Source organism: Lepisma saccharinum, chromosome 25 (assembly GCF_977018435.1).
Source record: "Lepisma saccharinum chromosome 25, izLepSacc3.1, whole genome shotgun sequence".
Classification (NCBI taxonomy): Eukaryota; Metazoa; Arthropoda; class Insecta; order Zygentoma; family Lepismatidae; genus Lepisma; species Lepisma saccharinum.
Genome location: NC_139253.1, coordinates 52,125,888 through 52,153,593, shown reverse-complemented (window position 1 = coordinate 52,153,593; position 27,706 = coordinate 52,125,888).

Sequence of the window (27,706 nt, the reverse complement as noted above, 5' to 3'; positions counted from 1 at the left end):
GGAAGAATAGTGGCAAAACGAGAATGTGCGAAACCTAATCTGAACATGGCAGTGCTTCACGCAGTTGAGAGCTTTACACAAGATCATGGTGCTAAACGGAAAGGATAGTAAAGTGTTGTGTGTGTATATATTATACTTCACTTTCATATCAGTAGCAACGATAACAAGGTAATTATTTGTAGCATTCCTCATTATATTTCCTTTGTTTCTTAAATCCGCCATTAGCTGTAAAAAAAATATAACATGCAAGAGCATATTTACTTGTACGTACTACTGTGCGAAGTGAGACATACAAATGCTCCAATCACAACATGTGAAATACAATTGAATTCTCGAACTGGATCACTAACTCCTTATCCAATTTCGTCCGCACTAAAATTTGTCCACCGTCTCCCATTGATGCTCGTATCTTCTTCTACACTAATTTTTCCAAGCGAAGCTGTTGAAAGCGGAATGACACAGGTTCCGGCCAATAGTCGTAAAATATGACCAAAAAGCATCAGAGAAAAAGCAAAGCACGAAAAATATGTATTCCAGAAGCTCACTGATTGGTTATCTTAATAAGCTGTTGGGCTGAGGGCCGCGAAGAGATGTCGCCGGCGCATGTTTACGAGGGAACGGAGTTTATGATCTTCGTCGGTACGGAAATTTCGAATTCTCTAATCCTCTGTTATTTTAATTGAAGAGGACCACTTTCAATAGCTTGCGTTACAGGTTTATTGCGGAGGCTTAGTTTAAGATCAAGTCATTTTCATGGAAGTTATGATCCAGTAAGCCTTTTAAGATTCAAGCAACGAAACAACTCCATGAAGTGGTCCCATCATTCATGATCAACAGCCCAAAACTCAAGAGTATTTTGCACTTAACACTCCACTTTTTGTACCGACTCTAGTCGAGGAGGTGTAACCTCAGAATCTTTCTGATTCATCCAATTTCGTTATGCACACAACTACTTTTTTTGTGTAAGTAATATTTCAGTATTATCTTCTATTAAAGATCAAAGATGCACAGTAATAACTTTTATCATTATAACTGAGCTTCACCGACAATTTTTACAGTATGAGGAGTATACTGCAAAAACAAGCCGTCTGACATATCCAGAGAACGAACTCAAGATATTCCACACTGGAAGAAAATATGGTAACTGTCACAGTACATATTTTTTCCATCCCATCAACACAAGAACATTTGAGTGCATGCTAGACAGATTGCAATTCTTCAACCAACAACTTCGATTGCCTTATTTTCCATATCGTTTAGTTGTGTGCTCGAAGTTGAATTCCTTGCTGGGTGATGCCTGTTCGGGTTTGTTAATACAGAGGGTTGTTTCACGTTGATGGTAACGATTTCGATCACCAGGGAGCAGCACGTAGGCACAGCACGGAGCAGCCAGAGCCAGTAGGACGAAAGTACTGTGTGTTGACTTGCAAAGACGATGGTTGGTGTGTGAGTGAGCGTTTATATGGCACCAAAAATTCCAGTCTTTTGGAAGGGGTACATCTGCGCCCTTTCCGACTCTGGTTATAGTTATAGCCAGATATTTAAACAGTGCCACATGAAAACATTCCATGTGTCAAAGAAAGGGCATCAATGCAGTGTTGAATCGCCATAAAGCTTGCACCATACCTGTTGCTGGAACCAGTCAAAGTGGGCCTCGGACATATCGGAAGCCCAAGCGTTCCTCCAATGTTGTGCGGAAAGTGAGATCCTTGGTGCGATGGGAAAACCCTGCAACGCAAAGAGTGATTGCACAGGCAGTGCAATGTTTCCCTGCAACTGTAAATCGCATCATAGCGCAAGATTTACAACTTGTGCGGAAGCACAAGGCTCAAGTTCATAAGCTGCGTGCCTCACATGTCCAGGAGAGGAAAACCAACAGTCGGAAGCTCTACGAACGTCATCTCGCAGGGGACCGCTGGAAGTATGTGGTGTCCCTGGATGAAGCATGGGTGTATCTGTCGGGATGTGATAATCTACTATCGTCCACGTGATGCAAGAGGTCGATATGCAGCCTATTACCAGACGAATATTTTGGAACCACTTTACAGACATGATATTCCTTCTCTCTATGGCAGCGACACATCTCGTGTTGTCATCCACCAGGACAAGGCTTCCAGTCATACGGCAAAGTCCACGCAGGCATACATGGATCGGATAGCACATGAAACGGGCATTCATGCATTCCCCTTTACAGACATCCCTGCGAAATCCCCCGATGCCTTGTAACGAGTGCACTCACGGTCCCCGAAATGACGTGTCAATCATACCCCGGCACGGGGCCAAACGTCGTCATGTGTACGGGAAACCGGTCGTGACTCACGGTCCAGGTTTTCAAGTTCGGTACTGAGACGGTCGTTTATTGTCATACTATTGCGAGGCGGAGATTAATACCTTGAAATGTTACACTGTTTTGTTTACCTTTGATATGTAGATTCGAACATTCATAACACACTAATAGCATAATATCCGGTACCTGAAAAACGTCAAATAACAACACTGACGAACGGTAAAAAAGTGAATATATATTGTAACAACAAAAAAAATATTGCAATCAACAACTGTTTACAAAGCCTCCTCACTCTCACAACATTCACGCTATCTCTCTTTCACACACATGAGGTATTTTTACATGTGAAGTATGGATACAAATCATGGATCTCATTAACATATCATTCCTTTTAATTTTTAAACCTTTATGTGAATTTAGGGCATTTGTCTGCCAGCTCCTGTGCTCTTTTAAATTAACTTGAGTGCCAGCCCTCGGAAAGCGGTTAACTAAGACAATTGGGTCGGCGTGGTTAAATCTTTCGTTCGAATGAACGTTTGCACCCAGTCGTAAGCACGACATTATACAAGTTTCTCGGACGGGGGTATTACACACAAGCCTCTCTCGTCCAATGAGAACAACTACTCAATTACATAGTGATGCAAAAACTTAATTGGCTCCAGCTGCCGGAATACACTAATCAATCGTCGGCGCGAGCAAAAATTACCTTAAAAACCACTATGCAACAAATAATACTATTTCACGCACACGACCTTGCAATAAAAACAACTACGCTTTCCACAATTAAAAAGGACTCATCAGTCAACTATTGACAAATTAAATGGCGCGACGGGGCGGTCGGTTACACAAGAAATGGAGCACACTTTGACAATTTATACTAAATATTAAAGAAATGAAATGGAGCTTCTAACCCTGAATGCAGACAATTAAATTTGAACATCTGAACATGAAATTACCCTTTTTTATAACAATACCAAAACAATTTTTAGACGCGGAAGTTAGGTTTGGGTTTTCCTGAGAAACTTTGCAAATAAGTGAGACTTCGGCGTTAACTGTACGGTGTTGATACTAACGACGCACGTTTACATGTACATGAGACCCTCTGAAGTATACTGTACATGACTCTGCTACAAGGCGTGGTCATTCATCTCTCCTGGACGCGGGACTTGTACACGGTTCCTTTGTGGCGAAATTGTCCTCCGAGGTCGATCGCGACGAAGAATAATTGCGACGATCAGGTGTACTTGCACCTCCTTGGTACTTCGGGCGTTCCTCTTGCCACTAGCGTCGGATGTACGTGGTCACGCGCCGGTTCGGAATCTCTCTGGTGACGGGCTTCGATTCGGCGTCGTTCTGGAAACGTCGTTCTGGAGTCGTCCTTCAATCTCTCCCTCTGGCTTCGATCGGCGTCGTTCTGGAGTCGTCCTTCAATCTCTCCCTCTGGCTTCGATCGGCGTCGTTCTGGAGTCGTCCTTCAATCTCTCTCTCTTTTGACGTTCTTCGATCGGCGTCGTTCTGAAGACGTCCTTCGGGCTTTGGGCAGTGTTTGGCTTTGGTGTCGTCTTTGGCGTTGGCTGACTGGCTTCATCGGAAGATGGCGATGCATCGTTGCGGGGTCAGGGAAGTCGACAGACTCCCTTCTCAATCTCCTTTAGCCGCCCATGATTATGTAGTTAACGCTTGGCAAAAACAAATCACCGCGTAATCTTCACCAAAATAAGGCGCACACTGGTACCTCTCTATCTGTGATTCGCTCACGGTACGTAAGGAAACAAAGTTCACGGACACAAAACAATGATCACGCGAGAGTGTAGCGCGGAGATGCTCTCTCTGTGAAATCCGGGTAAAAACTGTCTCTGGGGTGGTAGCACCGCATATATATAAGAGATTCAAATTCGTCCGTTGAAACCCACGCTAAGGTGGCTTCGCTTCGCTTTCTCAGGGGATGGAAATGACCTCTGTCCATTGTCTTGAAAGGCGCGGTCGGCGACGCGTTCTGGATCCTTGCAGGCTTGAGCTCCAGCTGATTTCTCTGGTCATCCGTGAACATGGGTTAGCCCGCCCGCTGCGACTCAAGCCTGGTAGCGACGAAAATAATATTTCCTTATCTTCGCGTTGGTGCAAATATGTCATGTTCTAAGCGGCGGCTGTCACTCAGGAAAGACCCGGCTCCAACTCCCGACGTCTGGCTCGGATACAAGTTTATCCACAAAATAAAATACCCCACACTTTTATATTTGAACATAAAATGAATCAATAAACAAAAAATAATTTATATCGAACTGCGTTTCACATGTCACTAGATACCGTGACAGCCTCTTCCATTGATTTTTGTGGGTTTCCGTTGTTGAAACGAGCCTTGGGAAGCAGACGGCCCCGCACAATTGAGGGTCTTTGGAAAGCTTGTCAGGCGGAATATGATCGTTTGGACCAATGTGTTCTTCAACGCAGTCTCCTCCAATGGAAACTCCGCTGCAGGTCCATTGCTGCACGTGGAGCACCACCGCTCGTGGCGTCATGGTTTTTCGTAAGGTGAGGTGGGTTCTAACTTTGTTACCATGGACGTGAAACGACCTTCTGTAGGTGATTGTATGGATCAATGTGGAGAGAATGCAGTAAGTGGGAAATGCTTACGCAAATCGCCATGGCCAGGAGCAATACTTTAAGGAAATTTTCAACCCCCTACTTCAAGCACTATTTAGTTAGGGTGTCGTTTCCTTAATATGACCACTAAAATTCTGATTATATTTGTACTTTGTGTGAGCTAAAATTTCTACTTAAATTATACTTTAATTAAAATGGATCCGAACCATTAAAATGTCATTACATCAAGAATCAGTCTTGGAAACCATTCATTGTAAGTCGAAAATATTGTGCACTGTGCTATCTCGGAAGACCACAGTTTTTGAAAACATGTGCCTGTGTGTATATACAGGGAGTCATTAAAATAGCGCTCGGGCACTACAGAAACGTATGCAGGACATGAAAACAAACAACTTTTCTCAGAAACATTTTTGTCGTTGGTGCGTCGTTTCCGCGTTACGTTCGGAACGTTCAAGAGTGTTCGTTTTGCCGTCTGTATGCTGGCAACACAACATTAAATCTCATCTGTGACGTCGTTTCTTGCTGTGAAACAGCGTGTGCCAGTGTCGCAAGGATCATATATTCTGTGTTAAACGACATACTGCCAATCAATCATGTGTTGTGCAACGTAGCGGGAACGTGTCCAGTAACCCAAAGGGAAGTCTTCCCGATGGCATAGTAGTAACTATGTTGAATCAAGGTGTCCCGGGTTCGATACCCGGTGGATGCACATACTGGTTCGGATTCCACTTTAAACCGTAGATCCAGTCCCGATTGGCCTACCTGTGCATAAAGTAGACTTCAAATAAAAAAAACTAAAAAAAAAAAAGGGAATAAAGCAACGATACAAAGAATGATGGAAGAACAAATAACGTCTACAAATTAAAGTGGTGGAAACTAAGGTAGGAGGAAAAGAAACGATACTTTCCATCAAGAGTGTCCAAGAGCGGAAAAAGAAATTACAGACGGAGAAGGAAGGAAACGAACGCCTCCGAGGACCAACAACTGCTGTTGCTGTTGTTGTTGTTGTTGCTGTTGTTGTAGTAGATGTTGCTGTTGCTGCTGTGTCAGCTGCTGTTGTTGCTGCTGCTGTTGTTGTTGCCGTTGCTGTATCAGTTGTTGCTGTTGCTGCTGTTTCTGCTGCTGTTGTTGTTGTTGCTGCTGCTGCTGCTGTTGCTGCTCTGCTGCTGTTGCTGCTGCTGTTGCTGCTGCTGCTGTTGCTGCTGCTGTTGCTGCTGCTGCTGTTGCTGCTGTTGCTGCTGTTGTTTTAAGTCGACTTTATGCACAGATAGGTTAATCGATACTGGGCGTACATTTCAAAGTGGGATCCGAACCACTTTGTGCTTCCATCGAAGCCGAAACCCCTTGATTACAATACGACGACGCTACCACTAAGCCAGCGGGCAAGTCTTTGCTTCTCTGTTACTTGGTATGGTGGATGCCAAAGTATATCCTGCCCGACCCTGTGGCCGAGTGGTTAGCACATCGCGCTGCGACGCCAAGGGTCCCGGGTTCGAATCCTGGTCGGGCTTGGTTGTTTGTGAATGTCCATTCATCAATTTCATCATTTCATCAATCATCCCCATCTTCGCAAATTAGCCAAGAGGCACAAAACGCGAAGTAAAATAAACTAAATCAAATCAAAAATCAAACCAAAGTATATCCAAAACAAGACCACCACTTGAGAATGAAAAACCGCACGTGTGAGTTATGAGACCAAACGCTTATAAAAACTACAACAAACTATTGTGACTCGTTATCAATAGAATGACTTCGATAATGGACTTCAATAAACAAATTATAAATTAAATATTCTTACCTTCCTTATAAAAATCTAGCTAATAACGTACTCAGAAATGTAATACTAAGTTTGTACGCATCCAGCATTAGTTCTTTGAAATCATTCAAACGAATGGCAGGGACACGATAGTCGCAATTTTTCTTGTAACACCATTGCATGTTGGCACAACCTTCGCTTTGCACATGATACTCATTTCTACCTGGAAAGATCTCAGCAAGAGAGAATTAATTTTCACAAATTTACGTTTTCCAAATCGAGACATACTTGGCAATATGAATGTTACCATAGCGTTAGCAATTTATTATTAGATTCAATAATGGGAGCAAGTTTATGCATCGTAATTGATAACTTCTTGCTTGATTGTCTATTGTTAGACTTCATCCCTCCTATTTTCAACAATGGAGAAAAATATTTCGTATAATATTATGCGTAACATTTAGAATATTTTATTGATTTAATTGGTTATTTTACGTCGCTTTTCTGCCACTCTTGACTAATCGAGACGACGAAGATGAATTGTGATATCATGAGAGGGATGAAGGGAGAATCACAAAAACAAGGAGACAACAAAATGCAATTCCTACATAGGATTATTCTGGCTGCAGGTCAAGGCGCCCAAGCCTCGTTAGTCTGCAAAATGCAGTCCATAGTGTAGTACGTGGAAGAGAAGTTTTATACTTGAAATTACAGAAACAAATACTGTAAAGTATGCTTCTTATAATTGTTCTTGGCCCAAGTTTTGAAAATACTCAAATAGTACACTAGTCTCCGAGATAGAAAAGAAGATTTATTATTGATTCACTAACATGAATCTGAATTTTAACCACTGCACAATCGAATTTCTTTTTCGCCTTGACATTACGTGTCAATGCACACCATTGCAGTGTCTCTGAAGAAACTGCACAATAGAAATAGGATAGTAATAGCTCCTAACCCATACACGAATCTACTATCTGTGAGCATTTTAAGATTTTCTGTTTCCTATATTGTAATGTGTAGACTATTTGCAAGTCACCTTTACTATTTATAGAATGAATGTAGCGCAGTGTATGGCGTACGTGTCAGAACACTTTGCAATTTTTTTTCGTTGAGTGGAAATATTGGAGGAGGAATCAATCTTGGATTGGAGAACTCCCTCCAATAGCTATTGACCAGAGGAGCCTTTGCTTTCTCTTCTCCGCAGCCTCTGGCTGTGTTGAGGAACACGATGATTCATCAAGTTCAAGAGAAGGAAAAAAACTGATGTTAGAGGTCAACGAAAACATAGAAGGCAAGCTCCATGAGGAGTAAGAATCTCAACACAAAGCAATTCGTGCTCTGCCGATCAGACATTTTCATGTGGTGAAATTTCGTCCAGGAAGAATAAATTTGGCAATGATAATAGACGCGTGTTGTTCCTTAGTGTATAAGGGAATTCTTCACGAGTCTTTCCTACTCCACATATTCGTGATTACAATGGATACAAATGATGGTCAAGGAATGGAGAAGATCAAAATGCTATAAATTCTTTCTAAAGATGAAATCTCTTATGCAATATGCGTAGGCCAAGGAACAGAATGATAGTTATGTATATTGTGCACGTTAAATTTAATTTTCAAAACAATATTTATGGAAGTATAACATTCGGTACTGTCTTGCGCTCGTCTTGTAAAGATTGTGGGCAGTATGTCTATTTATAAATCTTGTCAATGACTTACTTTGCTTTACTTACTTATTTCGATTGATTGATTGATTGATTTGGTGTTCTGAGTCCACTTTGTGCACAGTAAGGCTAATCGGGACTGGACCTACAGTTTAAAGTGGGATCCGTGGCGCCATCAGGGAGACCCACTTATTTCGAGATTTCTCATCTAGAGTTCAAACGAGAACCAAAAATAGAAAAGTTTTTATGTTTTTTTGTCCTGTCCAATTGACACATTGAAAATTGTAGCGCCTTGCATTGTAATGCATATTTTAAAATTTATTAAGTAAAGACACGTTTTTTTCTGTAAGATGTACTTAGTGTCACACATACATAACACTCGGACACACACACACACACACAAGAAAACTAAAAAAAATATGTAAAATGTCTGTAAATTTCCACACTTCTTCCTACTTTCAATCGCCGTCCCCGTGGCGGAGTTGTTATCACATCGCGCTACGACGGTAGGGGTCCCAGGGTCGAATCCTGGCCTGGGCATGGATGTTTGTGAGTGTACATTCATCAATTTTATCATATCATCACTCATCCTCATCGCAAATTAGCCAAAAGTGGCACAAGAAGCGAAGTGAAATAAAACAAGTCAATCAATCAATCAAACAATCAATCCTACTTTCAATCTCATACAAGTTACCATCTCGACACTCCTCAATATGTTTATCTATGAAACGGAAAAAAACGCATTAACATAAATTAAGTTAAGAACGTCTCTCTACTTAAAATAAAAAAAAAAATACAGTTGCTCTCATGTTCTCTCCATTTATGTTACTTGGTACTCTTAATACGAAGATTGTCCAAAAAGTAGTTTCCTATGCGCTATTAAGAAAAAAAAAGAAGGACATATTTTGAAATCATTTGATACACATGCCATGCACAACTTTTAGAGATAGTTAGCACCATTCTTGAGGCACTTGTCACAGTGGGTCACCACTTTTTTAAAATCTCTTCACCATAAGCCTGCGATTCAAACGGTGTGGTATCAGCTTCCTGGCCACGTTGTCGTTGAACAACCGGAAAACAAGGAAGGACTTCAGGTGCAGGAATGTATGACAAAAACCTAGTGCTAAGTCTGAGCTGTAGGACGGATGATCAAATTGTTTCCATGTTCGTTGAGGGCCAGTGTGTGGGCAGGCACTGTCATGAATCATCACAACACCCCGGCTAAGCATGCAGCATTGTGCAATCTCGATCGCAGGAGCCAATCTTTTACGCGTTTCGCACTAGACAACTGCGTTCATTGTTGACGATAAATTTCAGCTGGTTTCTCGTGCTCGCGTTCAAGAAAAGGATTACAGACCGCATTTCACATGAGGCGGGCTGGGCTTCCCCATTTTATTAGACGTTATAAACAAAGGACGCTATTCGAATGTCTGCAAATGGCGTCAGTACCTTGCCAAAGGATCGAGAAACTCGACACATATGCGTATTCTCTTTACCGCAGCGCTGCAGTGGCAATATTTGCGAACGGAACTTATTTTGTGGATATCCCTCGTACATCCTCAGAATCAGAAGATGTAATAATAACAACGTAATAAAATTCGTATTTTCACATTATATTTATGTTGCAAATCGGCACGCAAAGTTGTGAATTTCCAGATATCCCAGTGAAAGATCAGTTGTCGCAAAAATATTAGTAGAGGACGATTTCTAGTCATTCTTATGTGCATTTGTAGAGTTCTCCGACATCTGATTCGTGCAATAAATACCTCGTAAAAAAATGAAATGGGACCAGATAGTTTATACAACGATCGGCAGTTTATTCCATTCTCATTTAAATATTTGCAGCCTCGTCAAGAACTGGTTTACAAAGTGGCTGAATCACGTTAACAGATCCTTCCTCTCTTAAATATAGAGTAAGCTGAGAGCACGTCTTCAATATTTCAGTTTTGAATGACTTCCTTGCGTCACAGCTGTGAACGTCTTGCGAGCGAAAACACCTTCGAAAGGCTATTTAAGATGGTATCCATTCATTGTGTTTCTCATTGTTTCACTTGGCTTCTATTAGAGCATAATAAATAATGAAGCAAGTTTAAAATGACCAAAACTTGATGCTAATTAAATTCTATGCATTTTTACTAAGATGGTGTGTTTAAGCGTTTAAGCACTTTATTATTGAAATTACTTACATTAGTTTGAATTCGTAATTTTCGATAATTTAAAAGTCTGAAAATTTAATATTTAACTTGCCACATATGTGTTCAATAATCTTTTATTTTTTAATTTCATTATTAACTACAGAGTTGAACAAGAATAGATTGATGATTTCTTTCAACAACACTCAAAGTTACTGTTGTTTTTAGTGTTCAGTGTCGATAAAATAAGAAATTAATTTTATAAAACACTTTCAATTTAGTAATTTCTTACATTTCAAAATAATCACAAAATATTTATAATATTTTACTTACTGAACTGTGGGTTATAATCACTGTTGATCGAAACATTTGCACAATGTTTGAAGAGAAGCGGTGTGTGCTGTCAGTTTTCTTACCACACTATGGCATCAGATGGGAGAAGGGGTGGCATGACTGCACCTCCAGAAAACAAGTTCATCTACACAAGTAAATGCTCTTTTATAATGTGGTCTTGAGGGATATATTAAATATGTCTCCTCATTCATTTTTAACATCGTTACTAACTACTGTTATACACGTTCTGTATTTTACACAAACATCTATAAAATATAGATAAGAGAAGATTAAAAGACAATGAAATATATTCTGCGTTATTCAGATAAGGTATAAAAGAAATTATTATACATCAAGAGGAAACTGAAAATCAAAGAAATAAGTATTTTAAACATATTCCAGGGAAGGTTCATGTAAAAATGAAAGGTATAGATGTATTAACATTGTGCTGTACTGATACCAATGTAATTATACTAAATTATATTTATGTTATATATTATGTTATTAAATATTATTGTAATTGTCAAATTTTTATTTCCAGATTTATGTAAAATGCAAATTTCATATAAAGCAATGGAGCGTAACAATAACGGGGGAACCGTAAAACGAGCAACTGCCGTCCCAGTTTATCACAGAGGCACTGGGACATGCGCATACCCTCGAAAGTATGCGGGTGAAGGTTAGGATACATTCGGGGGTTCCCCCCCTTATTGTTAGGCCCAGTTACATCAGATGGTTAGTTATTTCTAACACTTTTACATTTGCACTATCTCGTTATTTTTCCCCTTTGTGGCCCTTTCCAAAGCATTTTATCTTCCCAGTGCCTTGTGCCTTGCATTGCAGATGGATGGTCTTTAAGCCTCCTCCTGTTTATACCCTGGTCAGACTCTTTCTGATTGTGCTTGTCGAGTGTTGCTTTAGTTCCTTGCAGTTTCTTGTTTCTTCTCGGTATGAGAGAATGGTCGAAGGAAATATCACATATAATTTATAATTTGTCGAAATATACCAGTGGAAACACTGTTTTTGCTACTAAGTACGCTATATTTTTTACATTACATTTTCATATGCACATTTAATTTAGCAGCTTCAGCAGTGTAGTTTTAGAGAATTGCACATTGCAGTACTTGACATGGCCTCCCAATGGCGTAGTGGTAATGTCGTCGTCTTATAATCGAGGGGTCCCGGATTCGATACCCAGTGGAGGCATACACTTTAACCTGTAGGTCAAACCCCGAATAACCCATCTGTGCATAAAGTGGGCTTAAAACAAAAACAAACAAACAGACTAAGCTATACTGGACATCAATCACAACCGAGTTCTGCGAGGCAGGTGACAACGACTGCTCCAGGACGTTGTCAGTCTTCAATCAAGGGGTCCCGGGTTCGATACCCGGTGGAGGCACATAGTGGTTCGGATCCCACTTTAAACTGTAGGTCCAGTCCAGATGAGCCTTACTATGCATAAAGTGGAATTAAAACACGAACTCAACTCAACGTTGTCAGTCTTCAGTACCAGCAACGGGTCGTTGCAACTGAGTAGTGTGAAAGTGATGTTATTGCATACGATTTCCACACGGTATGAGTAGTTTCTTTATGTTATTTGTAGAGTTTTAAAAGAAACCACCGCAGCCACCACCATCAATAGTTGACCCAATCTCCTCTCATCCTTCTGAACAGATAACAAAGTCTCCTCCTCAATCAGAAATTATAGGAAGAGATTGTGCCTTCCAATATGCACAAGGCGAAGCGTGACTGTAGCAACGGCTTCTTCGCATCCTAACAATGAGCTCCCAACAATGATTTTTTTTACAATAATATCATATCGCAATTCCTCAACATAGCTTTTGCGAAGCAACTGACATCTTCTTCATTGTATTCTGCAAATTTCTCTTCTGAGTTTCATTTCTTGTGCTTACGAAACCTTCAAGCGAAGATTTTAAAGGGACTCGAAGTCATAGTGAAAGAATCAACCTGTCTGAACTTCCGATTCAAGTTCTGGAATCCAAATAAGAGAAGCAGTTTCGAATCATTTATAACAGTGCGCTGTCAGCTGTGAAAGGTTCTGTATGGGGAGAGTTTGGATGACAAAGGCTTCGATCAACAGAAGAAGTATCTCGCGAGATGCACCTCTTGCTAATGGGTTAAGTTACACCTCATAACTGGCAGAGCGAGATAAGATCTGTTCTGGAGGCCGGTCGAATGAACGCACTTTCTTCTTCCTTGGGAATTGCTGTAGGTAGTGCAAGGTGGTTGTTAAAGCTTATGCAAGTGTTCAGGTATTCGTTCTAATTGGTTGCGTAGCAAATTAAATTATCTTCTAGCTGTTTGAATATTTAAATTTGACGCCTGGCAAGGAAGAAAGTACGTTCGCCTGTGCAAGCGAAAACCATTCTTTATCTCTTTGCTTCGAGGTCAAATAAAACGGTTCACCACAAACGCAAATCACGCCGTGGCGGAGATACCATTCAGCAAAGAAGCCTTTCCATTCTACTTTTGTGTGTGTTTATGTGGACGTCCCACTTCCATTTACTTGAAATCGAATCTACCGCATGCAGCAGCATGTTCTTCAAAATGTGGTGGAATGGTTAACAGAGGGCGTTACGATGCCAAAGGTCTCGGGTTCGAAACACGCCTCTGCATCGGTGTTATTTGTTTAAGCGCCCCTTCATCAGATTCATCATATCGTCACTCATCCTCGTCGTGGCGATTAGCCAAAAGTGGAAAACAAATTATTCTAAACATCAAAAATGAAAACTAATCAAATCATTTCTGAAAAGTAAATCTATGTTCTCCCTCTCTTTGATTATTTTTGACAGTAGTATATTTGAACGCAAAAGACATATTTTTGCCTCCAAAAAAATCCTTGAATATTATTTGTGAATATAGAACAAAATCAGTGCATCTATTTCTGTCTTGACAAGTAAGCCCAAATGTCATCTTTCATTCTATACCATTAGTGTCTGGCTTGAGAAATGGAAAACAAACCTTAATAACACCCTCCATAGGAGGTGACTCGTGGTCTATGAAAAAACAAAGTGAAGATGTGAATACTAAAAATATTTAATTTAGTATTGCGTGACTATGAATAATTCTCGGTTTTCACACATTTCCGCGTGTTCATTAAATACAAGTTTCTTCCACCAATATAATGAAGGCGTTTTACTGAAGGATTTTTATACCTGGCGCACGTGCAGTGTACGTGAAGCGAAGGAACATAATTGCTCTAAAACCAAAGACCGCTCCGAGCAAGATGCCTTAAACACTGAAGGATAATAGAAAAGCTCCTAATAGGGAGAGATGATGGAGATAGCTAATGTCTGGTAGGAACCTCGATGCTCTTTTTGCCTTCCATGGGGTTTATTTAGACGCCATTGTGGGCTTCTGATCCATTCTTCTTCACTTTCCCCTATTTTAATCAGATGTCACGCGTCCTTGCCACTTATCACTGAATATAATGCCACGCATCAGAAAAACTGGTTTGGCTCCTTCGTTTTTTCCCCGGGCTTTCTTCTGGTTGCTGATGTATTAAGCCAAAACCTATAAACAGGTTCAGCCCTCCTATGCTGCATGGCTGCATCATGCTCATTCTTTTGACACAATGGTCGTCGTGTTGTGTGTGCAGCCACGCTCGGAGGAGAGTGCATGTCGCGTATGATGAGGAAGCTTGCGAATCTTAAGTGGGAAAAGTACTTTAGTCAATATACAATTTCCATTTGGCTTTCTTTAACTTTTCGTTACAGGAAGGTCCTTGCGAATCTAAAGTTGACAAAGTGCTATAGTAAAAGTATAGCTTCTATTTATATTCTTTAACTATTAAAAACTTTGTAAGTCTGAAGGTCCTTGGTAATCTACAGTTGACAAAGTACTATAGTCAAAATATAGCTTCTATTTGTTTACCTTAATTATTAGAAACATTGTAAGTATGAAGGCCCTTTGTAATCTACAGTTGACAAAGTATTATAGTCAAAATATAGCTTCTATTTGTTTACCTTAACTATTAGAAACATTGTAAGTATGAAGGCCCTTGGTAATCTACAGTTGGACTACTATAGTCAAAATATATTTTTTATTTGTTTGCCTTAACTATTAGAAACATTGTAAGTATGAAGGCCCTTTGTAATCTACAGTTGGACTACTATAGTCAAAATACAGCTTCTATTTGTTTCCCTTAACTATTAGAAACATTGTAAATATGAAGGCCCTTGGTAATATACAGTTGACAAAGTACTATAGTCAAAATATAGCTTCTATTTGTTTCCCTTAACTATTAGAAACATTGTAAATATGAAGGCCCTTGGTAATATACAGTTGACAAAGTACTATAGTCAAAATATAGCTTCTATTTGTTTACCTTAACTATTAGAAACATTGTAAGTATGAAGGCCCTTGGTAATCTACAGTTGGACTACTATAGTCAAAATATATTTTTTATTTGTTTGCCTTAACTATTAGAAACATTGTAAGTATGAAGGCCCTTTGTAATCTACAGTTGGACTACTATAGTCAAAATATATTTTTTATTTGTTTGCCTTAACTATTAGAAACATTGTAAGTATGAAGGCCCTTTGTAATCTACAGTTGGACTACTATAGTCAAAATACAGCTTCTATTTGTTTCCCTTAACTATTAGAAACATTGTAAATATGAAGGCCCTTGGTAATCTACAGTTGACAAAGTACTATAGTCAAAATATAGCTTCTATTTGTTTACCTTAACTATTAGAAACATTGTAAGTATGAAGGCCCTTGGTAATCTACAGTTGGACTACTATAGTCAAAATATATTTTTTATTTGTTTGCCTTAACTATTAGAAACATTGTAAGTATGAAGGCCCTTTGTAATCTACAGTTGGACTACTATAGTCAAAATACAGCTTCTATTTGTTTCCCTTAACTATTAGAAACATTGTAAATATGAAGGCCCTTGGTAATATACAGTTGACAAAGTACTATAGTCAAAATATAGCTTCTATTTGTTTACCTTAACTATTAGAAACATTGTAAGTATGAAGGCCCTTGGTAATCTACAGTTGGACTACTATAGTCAAAATACAGCTTCTATTTGTTTCCCTTAACTATTAGAAACATTGTAAATATGAAGGCCCTTGGTAATATACAGTTGACAAAGTACTATAGTCAAAATATAGCTTCTATTTGTTTACCTTAACTATTAGAAACATTGTAAGTATGAAGGCCCTTGGTAATCTACAGTTGGACTACTATAGTCAAAATATATTTTTTATTTGTTTGCCTTAACTATTAGAAACATTGTAAGTATGAAGGCCCTTTGTAATCTACAGTTGGACTACTATAGTCAAAATACAGCTTCTATTTGTTTCCCTTAACTATTAGAAACATTGTAAATATGAAGGCCCTTGGTAATATACAGTTGACAAAGTACTATAGTCAAAATATAGCTTCTATTTGTTTACCTTAACTATTAGAAACATTGTAAGTATGAAGGCCCTTGGTAATCTACAGTTGGACTACTATAGTCAAAATATATTTTTTATTTGTTTGCCTTAACTATTAGAAACATTGTAAGTATGAAGGCCCTTTGTAATCTACAGTTGGACTACTATAGTCAAAATACAGCTTCTATTTGTTTCCCTTAACTATTAGAAACATTGTAAATATGAAGGCCCTTGGTAATATACAGTTGACAAAGTACTATAGTCAAAATATAGCTTCTATTTGTTTACCTTAACTATTAGAAACATTGTAAGTATGAAGGCCCTTGGTAATCTACAGTTGGACTACTATAGTCAAAATACAGCTTCTATTTGTTTCCCTTAACTATTAGAAACATTGTAAATATGAAGGCCCTTGGTAATATACAGTTGACAAAGTACTATAGTCAAAATATAGCTTCTATTTGTTTACCTTAACTATTAGAAACATTGTAAATATGAAGGCCCTTGGTAATATACAGTTGACAAAGTACTATAGTCAAAATATAGCTTCTATTTGTTTACCTTAACTATTAGAAACATTGTAAGTATGAAGGCCCTTGGTAATCTACAGTTGGACTACTATAGTCAAAATACAGCTTCTATTTGTTTCCCTTAACTATTAGAAACATTGTAAATATGAAGGCCCTTGGTAATATACAGTTGACAAAGTACTATAGTCAAAATATAGCTTCTATTTGTTTACCTTAACTATTAGAAACATTGTAAGTATGAAGGCCCTTGGTAATCTACAGTTGGACTACTATAGTCAAAATACAGCTTCTATTTGTTTCCCTTAACTATTAGAAACATTGTAAATATGAAGGCCCTTGGTAATATACAGTTGACAAAGTACTATAGTCAAAATATAGCTTCTATTTGTTTACCTTAACTATTAGAAACATTGTAAGTATGAAGGCCCTTGGTAATCTACAGTTGGACTACTATAGTCAAAATACAGCTTCTATTTGTTTCCCTTAACTATTAGAAACATTGTAAATATGAAGGCCCTTGGTAATATACAGTTGACAAAGTACTATAGTCAAAATATAGCTTCTATTTGTTTACCTTAACTATTAGAAACATTGTAAGTATGAAGGCCCTTGGTAATCTACAGTTGGACTACTATAGTCAAAATATATTTTTTATTTGTTTGTCTTAACTATTAGAAACATTGTAAGTATGAAGGCCCTTTGTAATCTACAGTTGGACTACTATAGTCAAAATACAGCTTCTATTTGTTTCCCTTAACTATTAGAAACATTGTAAATATGAAGGCCCTTGGTAATATACAGTTGACAAAGTACTATAGTCAAAATATAGCTTCTATTTGTTTACCTTAACTATTAGAAACATTGTAAGTATGAAGGCCCTTGGTAATCTACAGTTGGACTACTATAGTCAAAATATATTTTTTATTTGTTTGCCTTAACTATTAGAAACATTGTAAGTATGAAGGCCCTTTGTAATCTACAGTTGGACTACTATAGTCAAAATACAGCTTCTATTTGTTTCCCTTAACTATTAGAAACATTGTAAATATGAAGGCCCTTGGTAATATACAGTTGACAAAGTACTATAGTCAAAATATAGCTTCTATTTGTTTACCTTAACTATTAGAAACATTGTAAGTATGAAGGCCCTTGGTAATCTACAGTTGGACTACTATAGTCAAAATACAGCTTCTATTTGTTTCCCTTAACTATTATAAACATTGTAAGTATGAAGGCCCTTGGTAATCTACAGTTGACAAAGTACTATAGTCAAAATATAGCTTCTATTTGTTTACCTTAACTATTAGAAACATTGTAAGTATGAAGGCCCTTGGTAATCTACAGTTGGACTACTATAGTCAAAATATATTTTTTATTTGTTTGCCTTAACTATTAGAAACATTGTAAGTATGAAGGCCCTTTGTAATCTACAGTTGGACTACTATAGTCAAAATACAGCTTCTATTTGTTTCCCTTAACTATTAGAAACATTGTAAATATGAAGGCCCTTGGTAATATACAGTTGACAAAGTACTATAGTCAAAATATAGCTTCTATTTGTTTACCTTAACTATTAGAAACATTGTAAGTATGAAGGCCCTTGGTAATCTACAGTTGGACTACTATAGTCAAAATACAGCTTCTATTTGTTTCCCTTAACTATTATAAACATTGTAAATATGAAGGCCCTTGGTAATCTACAGTTGACAAAGTACTATAGTCAAAATATAACTTCTATTTGTAATACATTCTTTCTGCTTCCCTACAGTTCCCATTTGCTCGTCCATACACAAAGGCATATCAGCCAGTTCCTCTAGCGTATACTCCATTGCACTGATTGCCTCGTGCTTCTAGACTACACACGTCGAGTTTGACGTTACGTCTTCTCCACTTTCTTTTATGGTTTCCCTCCGCGTTGTGAGTGGTTGCCTGCCCTTCGAAGTTTTTGGCTTGTAACTTTTGACTGGGGCATTTCCAGACCAGGGTTCCCGATCTCATTTTGTTGCGTTTGCTCCCTTCCATCATCCCTGCAAGTCTGTAACACGGTCACAGAAACACCTATATATAGCTTCTCTTTGTTTTCTTTAACTATTAGAAATATTATAAGTATGATGGCCCTCGCGAACCTGCCGTTGCTCCCATCTTGACACGTGGAAGGAAGAGTGGTACGGTAAAACGGGAAACAAGCTTTGCGCTATCAAGTCCACCATGGTTCCATGGCGATACCATCCATCTTGCCGACATATGATTATTTTAACTCGACTTCGAATTGGACACAGCCGTCTTCCCCATGGTCATTTTCTGCACGGGCTGGTGGATTCTCCAATGCGTCGTTTATGTAATGTAATTTTATATAATTGGCATATTCTTATTTATCTAATGTGCCTATTTTAACAAATGTTTTTTGGGATTTTGAGTAGGCCGAGCCTCTTACACTGTTTGTGGGGAAGATGTCAGATTAACCCATACCTTATTGATTGATTGATTGATTTATTGTTTTAAGTCCACTTTATGCACAGGAAGGCTAATCGAGACTGGACCTACAGTTTAAAGTGGGATCCGAACCACTGTGCCATGTGCCTCCACAGGGTATCGAACCCGAGACCCCTTGATACCAAGGCGACGACGTTACCACTACGCCATCGGGGAGGCAGTAACCCATTCCATATGTAATGTACCGTGCATGTCCTGCGCAGGTAATTTCACAACTTACACTTTTAATCTTTCTCAAGAGGATCTACAGAATTTTTCCTCGTATACTTTGAGGGTGCAAAATGGCCACATGTGCCGACGCACCCAAAAGTTTGACAGCGGCACCGGAGATAAAATAATGCATGTTAATGAACATGAAACGTTTCCAAAATTACTGTAAGGCTCAAAGAAGCATGGATTCTTTATTTATACTCTTGCGGCGAGATGCATATATTGTGTTTAATCTTAATTTCATTTTATTATAACCTTATTATATTAAGTCCTCATGACATTAGTAGGATTCTAACCTACAACCCCTGGAATCACGACACGTTAAAGATACCAAACTATAAGTTTGTGTATTGTGAGTGGCGAGAAACGTGTGCATATTAGTGTTGGTTATATGTCAATTTTATGCGGTAGTGAAGCAATGTTGTTAGCATGACATAGGTAGAGCGGCACAGATTTACCACGCTCTTCAATATGTTGCGCATTAGACACAGCGTTTTCCTTTGGTTTCAAGCATTTGTATAAGGACAAATAACAACCTCGGGTTCGTAATAGTACAAGCAAGGTATATCGAGAACCCACGATCTAGCTTGGTCGTCATTCTCATTTTCCTTCCAATTTGTGTGGTCCACGTGCAACCATGAGCAGCCACAGGCTGAACTTCGCCCATGAATAAAGAATTTCTAATTCTAATTCTAATTCTAACAATGCCTAATTGGAGGAACAGAGAGGATGGAATTGTAAAAAAAGAACTCCTAACAATAAAGACTCGTTTATATTCCGCGTACAGATAAGTGTTTCCTTTAACTTTAGACATTCGCTTAGAAGACCTGTGTCATTAATATTTATGTTCTTGCAAAATTGTTTATAATGCTTTTTTAGTATTATGCGGAAGATGACTGGAATTTCTACAACAAACATCAGGTCAGAAGTTGTGTACGAATGTTATAGTCGCTACAACAAATAAATCTGGATATACCGCGAACTTTTCTATTTTTCCTCTTATGTCTTTTCATTCGTTTTTTTAAATATATATATCATCTTCTTTCCGCATTGTGACCTTTTGTTGCATACAAAGCCTGGCGCATGCTAATTTACTACCTTGGTCGCATCATCCAGCCGAACACTCATTCTTCGTCTCCAGGCAACGGGATGCTTCTCCGCGGGACAGTGTTGTCTCCAGATCTTTGAGAGGATCTCCCCAATATAAATATGGATTAATGTCTTCGCTTCAAGACCCGCGGCCAGAACCCATGCAAGGAATCTTCGTTCTTACGACGACATCCCCATCCTTGGCTCCAGCGGGGAGTCTGTTTAGGATGTTCACAGATCATCTGCGCATGCGTCAACTTGTCAGCATTATCATCTTTTATGGTTCCAATCCCTTTCCTCTCTGAGCTTTTGCTTTATTGAATGGAATTATATGTTAAGTTTATGTGAGGCTGATGTGGCAATGCTACACGTATGATATTTTCCTTATCTTTCAAAGAGATTTATACCCAGTGTGCCTAGAAAGGAACACTTTTTCAGAATGTCGGACGAATGAAGTTTACTGTAAAGCCTTTTGGATTATTTATGAACTCACATTGTAAAGTTCTGGCTTAGTAATGCTTAATTAAAGTCATACACGTAATATATAACTTATGCCCACTAACCCAAAACAAATAGTGGAAGAATGGTTATAAGATGAACAACTCCTTTTTGGAGAAATGATTTCGTAATCAAATATGATCTAATAATAAGACAAACTACCTTAATACGACAGCCCAAGTTTATGGAGTTTGTTATATACTTCAGGGTCAATTAGAGAAAAAAAATGTTCGTTTTCTTTGGAACAGAATGATGGCTCATCGCATATTATTTGAGGCATCAATATGACTTTTATCGATGACAAGAATGGTAAAGAGTGACTTGAACTCCTCTTATTACCCAAAGAAAATTTGGTCTCATTCTGTGTTGAACATTTTTCATTCTCGGTTTCTGTCTAAAGATATGAATGAATGAAGTAAAATTGTTGGGTTCTTCGGCACATATGGCCATATTGCACCCTTTAATGTATATGGGGAATTATCCCCCTTATCTGAAAACCTTACATAAGAGTTAAAAAGGAGCGTAAAATCCCCTTGAGAAAGGTTATAATTGCAAGGTTTTAGAGGAACCTGCATAAGACAAACGCAACACATTCAAAGATAAGAATACACTAAAAGCTTCCTCACAGACAGTGGAAGAGACCAGCTGTTCTCAAAAAGCTAAACTTATTTGTTCAAATACTGTCGTCATCTCCCAACAGGGATGATAAACAGTTCTGAAGATTAATAGTATGTCCAGGGAATGTAAAATCGGCACATTCAATAAGAATATGCCAAACACTTAAAATGACATGATAGACACGACACATTGGATGGTCCAACTCTTGCAACAAGTGAGACGGCTGTGTTTAATTCGCAGCCGAGTTTGAATAACTTCTCAACGTAAGGGACAGTACAAGGAACGTCATGAACCACGTACCAATGGGCAAGTGTCAAGAAAGGAACAACGAAACACACTCTCGTTTTCTTCTTGAACCACTGTAAAAATTATTCAAAATTAAGACTTAATACGAAACTTATTTTCATATACCTCCTCGCTAAAAGTGGATCACATTAATGGAATACGATAAGATGAACAGTGGTTTGAAGATCTGTGGGCTTTCTAGGCATTTTGTCAACTAGAGAGTGAAATATAAGCAGCTGCCTCACCCTAAACAACTCAGCGGGATCTCGACCTTGTATGGAGAGGCTGAAGGCAGATTAAAAGGCAGACCATCCAAAAGTGGTTCGAATTTGTTTCTACGGCTCCAAACAATTTGTTTACTGTACGGAGACTTAATGATGCGAAGAAAGTGATTACGAAACGTGCACTTTCCTCGCGGATTTCCTCCATGTGTGTGTCCACGTTAATTGAACACCGGTGAGTTTTTCTCACGTTAAACTATAGCAATCGAGCTACGGTACGAAACGGCATTTCCACACATCCGAGTCCGCCATGTAATTTTCTCTCCGGCTGGAAGCGGCGCGGATGAAAGAGCAGGGCACCGCAGGGAGGAGGACTCCGTAGCCGTGGCTAAGTGAAATCCCTCGCACTTATTAATCTAAAATTGTCTTCATATGGTGCCGACGCGGACTGTCTGCAATATGGAGCACATTCCCCCGAGACCCTTTGTGGAGCGCCTTCATCGGGGATGGCCTCACTCGATAATTGCACGACCCAAGGCGAGATGGTTTCTTATTGAGTCTCCTGAGATCACGCAGGGTAGCATCAATTTGAAGATGGTTGCAATTTGTTTATTGATTTCGAAATGAAAATTGCACGAAGTGCTACTCATACTTCAGCAACACGATGTTCTCTTTTTCTATGTAGCTGCTTCAGAAAGAGTAGTTCAGTGATTTCATCTTGTTGTATAGGGTACATTATAACACAGATCAATTGGATACTTTTATTGCAGTAGTGATTGTACGGAGGAGTTTACCTCTCCAAAAGCACAATAACGCTGTTCTGTTATTTTTCGTCAGGACTGAAAAAATTATCAACTTCTATCCTTCTTTCTTTTTCTCCATTTTATTTTACCGTTGGCCATCGGGTTCTTCTATCTACTTCTTGCACGCTTTTCGGATTCTACATTCCCAATCGTTTCCACATACTCTTACAACTGATTTCGTGGTTGTCATCTCCCTCTCTTACCAACTGGCCTCGCCTCTAGCACCTGTTTTAAGTGCAATATTGAGTATTTGGCATTGTTACCTTGCAATATCTTATTGTCTGTATGTGTATGGATGCCTAATAATTGTACTTGGCACATTATATTAAGATTTTTTATTATTTTATTCAATTGCTTCTTGAACCATTTTACCTATGGAAAAGATTACTTTGTGCATACACTTAGAATTAATTAAAGTTTCTTTATTTAGCGTTATTATTAAATTACAGTGTATGCTCGTAATATATCACTAGTTTAACGTACAGTGGGATGCATAAGTATTTCCAAGCAAACTGTCCATCACCATGTTTATGCACTTTATTTAACCCAGTGAGAGTATATAGAAAGTAAGAAACGGCGAACAAGCTGTCAGCCTCTGGACCAGCATACTTCAAAATCTATTCCTTAACAACGCATAGGATGCAAGAGGAAAGTTAATGAAAATAGTCATGGACAATTCGACGAGCAGTAATTGTGCATCCCACTATAGTAACTGATAGTTATATGTATTTTGTAATTCGTTAGTTGCTCGTAGCAAGTATACAAAAAGGTAGAAAAGTCTCCCACGTCCGTTCTACAGCAGCTAATGTTACAAAAAGAAGACTGCTATGTTCGATTATCACGAAAACCGTGAATGCTGAGGAAATATGGTGTAAATTACACTGAATATTAAGAGCCGGGGGGTAAAGGCGGCCGGAGCCTGGTACTGATTACATCACCTCCAAAATGGCCTAGATCGAGAATATGTTGGATCCTACCCCCCCCCCCCCAATCTCCTTAATGTGCCTTCATGGCATGGTGCTATGTGCACGGGGAAACACTGAAAACACTGAACGCAGTACATCGAGGAACTAAGCTAAATGGCTCGCTGACGGTATCTCGCTACTTAACTACAGTTTACAGGTAGCAGCATATTAAAAGAATAAGGGAGAAAAGCCCTAGTTTAATTGTAGTCAGTTACGCCGCTTTCCTACCTCTTTGGACGACATCCGCGCCGGAGCGGTTAGCACAGCGAGCTGCGACCCAGGTTCGAATCTCGGCCTGAGCATTGGTTTTATTTGCAATTGCCCCAATTTAATCATATCATCACTCATCCTCATCTTCGCGATTAGTAAAAAGTGGAAGGATAGCAAAGTAAAATATACCCAATCAATTAATCCTACATCTATAATAATAATAATAATAACCCGTTGTACGTACAATAGCCCGTGAGGACCATGGCCTAGCTACTGACTGCCGGCCTCACTCCCCCCCGCCGGTCGAGGTGAGAGATCATGCAACCAGTTACGAGATGACGTGTAGTAAGCACGACGAACCCCCAGTCGTTGTTGTAGATTTCTGTGACCGGGTTGCGCTACTCATTCCTAACCCCCCAATTACCTCATGATGGTGGGTGGCCATCCGTCCCATACGCAGGCCGAAATCTCAGGAGAAAAGATGTTACGCTTCCCCCAGGAGACTCGTCTCGTAGGAGGAACCCAAAGCCTGACGCCTTAGACCGCATGGCCATGGTGCGGGACATCCTACATCTATATATTCTGCATAATGAAAATGAACTATGAACTGCTGCCCTCTCAGCAGACCCTGAACAATAAAGCTAGAGGAAATGCTAATATTTACATCATGTCAACCCTCTCCCCAAGGGGTAGCATGGTAGATAGCCACCACTAACATTCGCCAAAGTTGTCAACATATTTAGTAGGATCCATTTGACAGCAAGGTAAATGAATTGAACGAGCCGTTACATTTCCCCGGAGCCAACCTCTTAATGTTGGCTGAAGGCGATTACCATAAGCTGCCTCTAAGGTGGTTCAAAGAAATGGGATTTTGACAAAGCATGAAGGCTGCAGAAAGAAAAACTCCCGCTGTAGGGACCTCGGCATCTTCTACCCTTGAAATTGGACTAAGGTCGTTGATGATGCGGAAAATTAAAGGAAAATAAATGGAAACAAAAACAAAATAAAAGTGACATGGCTTCCATAATTAGGAACATTAATTATCAGAATATAAAGAGTGGAAAGATTAGCAGCCGTAAAAACAAGCGTTCAAAATGCAAAGAGGTGAAATGCTAATAATTTAGTTTCAAGTTCAAAGCTTAAACAGGTTCTCAATGACATCCAAAAGCACTTCCTCCTGCAGCTCAAATTTCATTTCCTTTGTTAAGGCTCCACACAACTTTGATTTTTGTGGGACAAAGAAAAGTTCAACCATTTAGTCCATCACGCCCACGTGATAGTAGGAATCTCCAAATTAAGTCTGATCTACAGTTTCCTGCAATATACATAAAGGTCGTATTAATGGAGTCAAACTCAAAGAGCCCCTAATCTGATACATATAAATCCCTAATTCTACTGACTCACTCACTAACGAGAAGCTCAATATGCTGACCAAGGCAGAAATTTATTTTATTTTAAAACATAAACTAAACGTAACGTTTCAACCTTCTAGAAAGGTCGTCTTCAGACTCTGAGTTTTTCAGATCATGGAAACAAGGCTTAATGGTGTTATAATCACTAACAAGGTGTGAAGCAGTTTGTACACGACCAAGTCGTTGAATTAAGCTCTTAAAATCGACAATTGAAAGTCGTTGAACAGCGTTCTTATTAGAAATCTCAAATGGTCTGAAATTGCACATGTACACGATCAAACAAAAATTGGAGTTCATTTTTTTTTTACCAAAACGTGACAGTGTGTACGGCCAGAAAAGACATAAATAAACTACCGATTAGTCGTAACAAAGATTATTGTATTTCCAAAGGGAGATATAGAAACTCAAAACAAGTGTGATGTTGATGTATTCTCTCGGTATTACTAGTCTAAATATAATCTGAGACACCATAAGAACAATGTGGACACAACATAATTTTGTTTATCTAAACTTCAATTTAAGATAAATATTATGTTCTACGGTTTGTTCATTTTCTATTAACATAAGGTTGTCAATTAGGGCAGGATACAACTCATGCAGTGCAGTTCCACGCGAGTGCACAAGATATGGCAGAAGTGCTAAATTTATTTTAAAATATAAACAGTTATCAATAACGATACGAAGGAAGAAAGTATTTATATTGAAGCTTTATGTACTGTTATGTTACTACTTCTCTTTCAAAGCAAATTCTACGAATTCCATCTGTTTCGATCCCTACGAAAAGATACAAGTTAAGGTTTTATACTCATAAATAAATAAGAGTAATAGAAAAGCGTAATAATACAACATTTTTCTGAAAATTATCTTTGGTTTGGTTTGTGTAGGTTATGAGTTTCAAACCAATATTAGCGTTGAACACGAATTTCTCGAAAAATCAAGTTTCGTGCATGTTTTGCTTAGAGGGGTTATATACAAAAAAGTTTGTTGCTTAAAAGGTCTGTAATTATGACTTTGATATCTCACAATATAAAATGAAAGTTATACCTTCGAATGAAATATAATAGAGAAAGTTATAAAGCTATAATTAAATGATTTGGATAATTCTGTTGCATTCTACCCATAGATAAGGATCACTTAAATTTGCTTTTGTAATATTTGGTGGGTACAGTTCCTTCAGTTTTCGAAATCTTCTGCCACAGAAGGTTCTCTCTATCAAGCCCGCTCGCAGGAGTTTCTCTCAGGGGGAAGGGAAAGCAGCGGTCAGTGGGAGGAATGTTGGGTGACACTATTCCCCCGTTAAGAAAATTATTAAAAAATACCCCCACTAGGATAATTTGCATAGATATCCCCCAACCACTGCATTTTCTCCACGTTGATTCATGTAAGCATCCCTCAATTTCCCAAACTAGTGCTTCCAGATATCTTACTTGGAGGGGGGATAAGTGTCCCCATCCCCTCTGCGGGCGTCCTTGCTCTCCCTATTCTTCATATTTAGAAGAAAAACAAATACCTATGTAGGGTAACTTAGGGTGAATCGGGTCAAAAAATCAAACAATGTAAATATTTCCTATAGTTTCATTCAAATTTAAAATAATAGGGAATATGATAATAAAGCAATCCTTTAACTATAATTTTCAGTCATTAATAATTTGTTAACTCCTCTTATTTTTTCCCCTTAGCATTTAAACTTCAATTCTGCATGACCCTATTCACCCTTAAGATTTCGGGTAAATCGGGTCAGTTACCTAACGTTGAAATATGTGCTATTAGTCTTTAATTTCCATTACGAACCTTATGTTCAAAGCGTAGGTCCTTATATTTAGCTCGCACATTTTCCACAAATAAACTTTATTCTCCCTTGTGCAGTCGTACATTTCCTGTGATAACCATCTTTAGATTTTCTTGCTACTGTACCAATCAACCAATTTCACAGAAACAGGGTCGTTGTATTAGTACTTCACATTACAGAACACACAAAGAGTATCGTTTTCTTCATCACTGACGATTTCCGACTCTACAGATGGTGATGATGATGATGATGAGAGCGTGCGGGAGACTTGACAAATTGGAATGCAACCTTTCTCACATCACTGGGGTCGAGGCAAAAACCTCACGAATATAATTTAATTAACTGCGATACCAGTTCATTCTTCTTCTCCACGGTAAAAGTACTTTACCCTT